This window comes from Oenanthe melanoleuca, chromosome 1A, assembly GCF_029582105.1.
Source record: "Oenanthe melanoleuca isolate GR-GAL-2019-014 chromosome 1A, OMel1.0, whole genome shotgun sequence".
Taxonomy (NCBI): domain Eukaryota; kingdom Metazoa; phylum Chordata; class Aves; order Passeriformes; family Muscicapidae; genus Oenanthe; species Oenanthe melanoleuca.
The window spans coordinates 5638327-5645066 of NC_079334.1; positions in this window are offsets into that span (position 1 = coordinate 5638327).

The window sequence follows — 6740 nt, forward strand, 5'->3', positions numbered from 1 at the left end:
TTACCCTTTTCACCCTGGAGTCTCAGCATTGGATGCTTTCCAAATTCCACCCTCCTGCTGAGTAGTTTGATTTCTGAGTATTTTCTCCCAGATGTTAGAGAACATTTTTTTTTTTTCTGAACAGTATTACCAGTTCCCTCTGTACTGTCTGTCCATCCCCACCACTGTACAGTTGGATAATATGCCAACATTTTGATCTTCTTACCCATATCAGCTAGCAATTCCTTGCAGAAGTTTCAGCATCTCAATCTGCCTCTCTATTTCCATTCTGTACCATAAGAGCCTTGCAGTAACATTTAATCCCCCACACACCTCTTCACAGATGCAGATATAACCAATTTTAACAGCAGCCTAACTCTGACCTCTATCAGACTCCTGTACACTTTCAGAAATACCCCTTACGCAGCAACTTTCAGCTCCCTCTACACATTTGACTCCCCATCTAGGCTGAATTTAGTTTCCACATTTCATTTCAAGGCTCTGCATCTCCTGCATCTTTGTTCATTAATTAAGTGAACAGGCTTGGGCAGGTATATCTAAAAGGCTGAGGCTTTGAAAATTGTGCCTTGATTATGAGTTTTGCATGATTTTAAAGCTCATGGGTGAGGCTTTCTTTGGGATTTGTCAGAGGAGAAATAGGCCCACACAGAGTTTTCTATAGCTAGTCAGAATGCAGAAGGGTGGTTTATGGGTACATATTTTCACTGCAAGAGGCAGCAAGACAGAGAGAGAGTTTACAGAATCACAGACTCATTTAGGCTGGAAAAGATCTCCCAAGATCATTGAGTACAACCTGTGACCAATCACTACTCTGTCAACCAGATCAGAGCTCTGAGCCTTGAACACCTCCAGGGATGGTGACTCCACAGCTTCCCTGACAGCCTGTTCCAATGCTTGACACCTCTTTCAGTGAAGAAATTTTTCCTGATATCCAGCTTGAACCTCCTCTGGCACAACTTGAGGCCATTCCCTCACATCTTGTCCCTTGTTCCATGGGAGCAGAGCCCAGTCCCCCTCAGCTGCCCCCTCCTGTCAGGGAGTTGTGCAGAGCCAGAAGGTTCCTCCTGAGCCCCCTCAGCTCCCTCAGCTGCTCCTCATATGACTGACTCTCTGGACCCTTCCCCAGCTCCATTCCCTTCTCTGGACACCCTTCAGCCCCTTAATATCCTTGTCATGAGGGGCCCAGAACAGGAGACAGGATTTGAAATGTGGCCTTACCAGTGTCCATGGCAGGGGGACAGTCACTGCCCTGGTCCTGCTGGCCACACCATTGGTGACCCAGGCCAGCTGCCACTCACCTCTTGGCCACTTGTGCACAGCTGGCTCATGTTCAGCTGCTGTTGTTGAGAACCCCTAGGGCACTTTGATCTGAGACAGACTTCTAGGATGGATAACCATAAGATGGATAATCTTGCAGTGCAACTGCATCTCACCAGCAAATACACACATCCACGCTTTCTTCACTTGGTGAGGAAGAAGCAAAACTGCGTTGCCTCCCAGAGGGTGCTCTGGGATAACAGCAGGACACCGCTGATTGCAGCAGGGTGTGATAGAAGCTCAGCTCAACCCTCTTGATAAGCCCCTCCATCCCTGCAGGAGGTGTTCCTCCACGTCTCTGCCCCTGGACTGGAGGCACACAGAGCAGTGTCCGGTGGCTGAGGCTGTGTCAGGGCTCAGGGAGCAGGGCTGTGCCGGCTCCTGCCGTTCGTGTGGATGCTGCGGGAGGCAGCGCCCGGCGGGACGGTACCCAGCAGAGGGCAGCGGTGCCCGCGCTACCGCAGCCGCCCGACCCGCGCCTAAACCCCCACAAAAACCACCCTGCATTGCCTCTAGGCTGGTAATCAGCTCACACGTGTAAACCTGCTCTCCTTCCCTTTGCAGCTGTAATCTCGACCACCCAAGCATCGACATCTGCCAGCGCTTGCTGACCAGCCAAGCTGGGGTCGTGGCTCCTGGCTGTTCAATCACAACATGGAATGGCCTGGGTTGGAAGGGACCTTAAAGATCATCTCATTCCAACCCCCTGCCATGGGCAGGGATATCTTCCACTAGACAAAGTTGCTCATAGCCCCATCCAACCTGGCTTTAGTCCTGTCACTTGAAAAGCCATGTGTAAAAAAGATCCATCTCTCTGGGATGGAGAAAGATACAGTGGAAGTAACTTCTAAATGCCATCCCCCCTTCTGGGAAAATTTGTTTTCTCAGGGAAAAAAATAAAACTGTGACCTAATGGTTAATTTACATGCAGAGGAGTCAGGAGTCAATTTTTGTGTGGTTTGAACTGGTTCATTTATATCTAATTAAAACAGTAAGGGGAGGAAGGCTCATTTTATGCTCAGTTAATCAAAAGACTGCAGCAGCTACTTCTTTTCCTCTGGGGATATTGATAACTGCTGGATTCAACCCTATGGAATTAGGTTGGTTAAACTATTCCTCTCCAAAATCCGTGAAGCTTAAATCCACTTGAAGTCTTATTCCAACCCTGAAATAAATCTGATCCCAGCTCTCAAACCTATCTCTATTTTGATACATTATAGATGACTGGTCCTGTACCACAGGCATATTGTGGAATCACAGAATAGCCTGGGTTGGAAGAGACCTTAAAGCTCATCCAGCTCCCACCCCACTGCCATGGGCAGGCATACCATCCACTATCCCAGGTTGCTCCAAGCTGCATCCAACCCAGCCTTGGACACTTCCAGGGATGGAGCAGCCACAGCTTCTCTGGAAAACCTGTGCCAGGGCCTCCCCACACTCACAGGGAACGATTTCTTCCTAATATCCAATTTAAACCTACTCTCTATCAATTCAAAACAGACATATCCATCGTATCAATATTGGGATATTCAGAACTTAGCTAGAGAAGACTTTGAATTTTTTTTAGTTTTTTTTTTTAAGGACAGAAGTTAGCTTGGCTCTAAGTGGGGCTTTGGACTTCACAGATCTCTGTGGATCTCAATTATTCTACCACTTTCAGAATTTATGGCTCAGATCCTGCTTTTCATGTACATGCTGAATATTCCATGCAGGAAGGAGGTGGTGAGAAAGCCCTTCAGCCCTTCCCACCGTTTCTGCCCAGTCCCCTCAGACTCACAGTGTAGCCAAGTAAGCACTGAAATCCACTTCCCTGTTGAACAGCTCTGCATTTTGTGATCCTGTTCCAGGACAGGGAAGTCAAGGTGCTCCTTCACAAAACACTGGCATGTTACTGTTCTTATTCTCCTGGAGCTGGACTAGATGATCCTTGTGAGTCCCTTACAATTCAGGATATTCTACCTTTCTATGATTCTAGTTGGATGGGAACCATATGTCATGTTGTAAATGAGGATCTTTCAGTGTTTCTACAAACCTTCAAGGACCTGCCAGACAGGGCAGCAGTAATTTCCTATTGACAGAAGCAAAAGAAATCAAGATCTTAGGGTCTTATAACAACAACCTGTAGTTTCTCCTGAACTATAACATAGAACAATAAATCCTTAATTACTGCTAAAATTCGTCTTCAGAAAGATAAAAAGAAAAGAGACTAGAAGTGCCCAATTTGTATGTTTCTTCTAATGATACCATCTGGACTTATAAAAGGTATTTTCCTTCCCTATAAAGCTGACCTCACTTATAAGGACAATCACATGCAAAGCAGCAGAAGTGATCAGTAGACCAAAGTAAACTGATTAACTGAACTGATGGAAAACGGGCTCTAAATTCCACTATATTTTCTTAAAAGCTGTTTCTCTCAGGCATATGTGAACAGCTTAGTAGAAATAGTTATAGAATCACAGGACCTCATTCTGCTTTCCCATCAGAGCCATTCTGAAGTAATTCCACTGAAGTGAGCAGAGTTACACTGATGTGAGATCACAGTCAGTCAGAAATGGAAAATTCCTAATAGCTTATCCAGTTCATAACCCTAGGGCTAGCATACAGTTATTCCTTGCACTAAAACCGCATTTAATTCTTCCAAATATGAATCGTGGAAAATGGTGCTTGGGAGGTGTTTTGGTCACTTAGTGGAGTTTCTTTAATTCCTCACCCAGTTTCTGTTTTTGGGAAAATCCTTGTTTTTGACTGAAAGCCAAAACCTCAGCTGCATTGCCCAGTAAATGAAATATTGAACAAAATGGATATGCCACATTATAAGAGTAATTCTGGGTGTCTCATGTGCCTGTCCTCCACCTTGTGCTGGTTGTGGATTCTCATTAGGCTGGTGACACATGGAGGCTTTAGAGAACTTATTGTAAAGACAAAGCAACAGGCAATGCCAGATACATTGGGGTGTCACCTCCAGGGCTCTCCAGCAGAATTCCTTGTGTGTAGCATTGGGTCAACACATGGCACAGCATCTATTCTTTTGTCAGAGCATTTCTGCTTTCCAGTGAAATGTCTAAGCATTCTGTAGCAGGAAGATCTTCCTCAGTGAATCCAATATTCTGTGGGATCTGCTCTGTCCAATCAGACCTCATGGTAAAGAGATTTCAAACAAAAAAGAAACTTTTTTTTTTTTTTTTTTTTTTTTTTTTAGTCCTAGCAATATCTAATTATACCTATTTGGTTGTTTTCAGGCACAAGGGCATTGCTGATGTGTCTGACATAGGAGCACTGAAATTGGGCAATGTCCCTTTACTCTCTCCTTGATTGCTTAACAGGGGATCCCATGGTTGGTGTGCACTGCTTCCTGAATGTAAAGGGGTTCATACCATGTGCTCTGGAAAAAGCTTAGATGCTTTAAAAGTTTCAAAAATAAGTTTTTATGAATGAACCATTTGTTTTCCACCTTTAAAAGCTGGGGTCTAAAATCAATCTGCTTGTGCATGTCCTTGCTGAAGCGTGTGAGATAAATGTGACAATAAATCACACAAGCCACTAAGCAGTCTGATACCATTTCCCTGTGAATGAAAAGCACTAAGAAATCTCACAGCTGCTGTTCCTGCCCTTCAGCAACTTTTAATTTTTATTGATTGACACGACACCTACGCGCCACATCATCCACAAGAGGCATCAGGTCTGTTTCAGGAAAAGCAAATTATTTGGTATTGTCAACAGCTGGCAGAGGCCACCAGGAACTGCTTCTCCATTCATTTGTTTTTCTCAGACACCTATAAAGAGCTGTCATCACATATCAAACGAAGCAAGTATCGGACAGCATGTGTGTCTCAATGCTGGCACACAGCCTCCATCACTGTACTGAGGCATGTCAGCCATGGCAAGGGAGCAAGGCAGGGACAAAGGGAGTCCAGGGCCAGTTGGGGCACCTCAATGTAAGAAAAATATAAAGTTATTAGAGAGGGTCCAAGAGAGGGATATGAAGGTGCTGAAGGATCTGGAGGTGAGGCCACACAAGAAGCAGCTGAAGACACTTGGTTAGGGTGGATATCAGGAAAAGGTTCTTCCCCAGAGGGTGTTGGGCACTGAACAGGTACCAGGGAATGGTCACAACCCCAATACTGCCAGAGCTCCAGGAGCATTTGGACAGCAGTCTCAGGGATGTACAGGGTGGGATTGTTGGGGTGTCTGTGCAAGGCCAGGAGCTGGACTAAATGACCCTTGGGAGTCCCTTCCAGTTATGGATATTCTGGGATTCCAAAGTGAGCTCAAGCACAAACTTTGCAGAGTTGATTGCTTTCAAAAATCACTGTTGCTGTGGGTGGAATAGCAAGAGGACATTGTGAAGAGTTTGGACCTTCTGAGACCAGGAGAAGCCATCTGTGCTGAAGCTGTTGCCACAGTCACACTAATACTCGCACTTCACTGTGAACTGATGGTGTAAAAGGACTTTGCATTATTAAATCAACAGCTACCCCCTTGTATTATTTGCCCTGAGATAAACTGGGCTGTGAGACATGTGATGCTCTCTTTTATCTATGCAGATTCCTGATTAACAGTTGTGGAAGTACTGTGCATTTGTGAGCAGGATGACCAGGATATCCCTTGATATGCATAAAAGAGGCATATGGAAAAAGAAGTTTTACAATGTGTGTGCAAGCCATTTTGGCCAATGCTAAAGCCAAAAGGCCACATGAAATACTGCATATCCTTACTAATGCATTGTGCTGCAGTAGTGAAGAATGAAATGTTTCACTGGGCTAACAGAGAGAGCTGGAGGTGAGTGAAGTACTTTTTCCACACTGGAATGTGGTTAAGACAGGGGGTAAAAGATACTGCTGCTGAGAAAGGACCACAGATGTTCCTGAAGAGATGGGTGGTTGGGAGTTTGGTTTCTCAGTTGTGTCCCAAACCCAGCACAGTCCCCCTTAGCACCCCTTGACTCAGTCCTGACTCAGAGGGAAGAATTCTGCCCACTGAGTCACCAGCCCAGGCTCCTCCAGCTCTGCCTCCTTCTCCTGGTGATCCACTCAAGCCCAAACCTGTGCAGCAGATGGGAGCTGACAGGGCTGAGCCCCAAGCAGGATGGGTGGCACAGAACAAAGCCTTAGCAGGGACAACATGCCCAGATGACCCACAGCAGAACAGTGTTAGGGGGTTTGCTGTGGCATTTAGGGGATGGACACTGCTCACATGCTCACCTCAAGGAGAGCTCACTCTGGATGTTCACTCTGCTCTCTGGAGCCTCCACAAACATGGCCTGGGTGCTTTGGACAGATTGCTGAGCCCAAGCCTGTGTCCTGCAAGGGCAGGACTGAACAGCCTGAGGAATGTTACTCTCTCCCACCCACCTCCTCTGGAAATGTCTGAGCTTCCCAGAAAAGATGAGAAAAAGCATAAAACCCACACTGTGCTTGATCTGG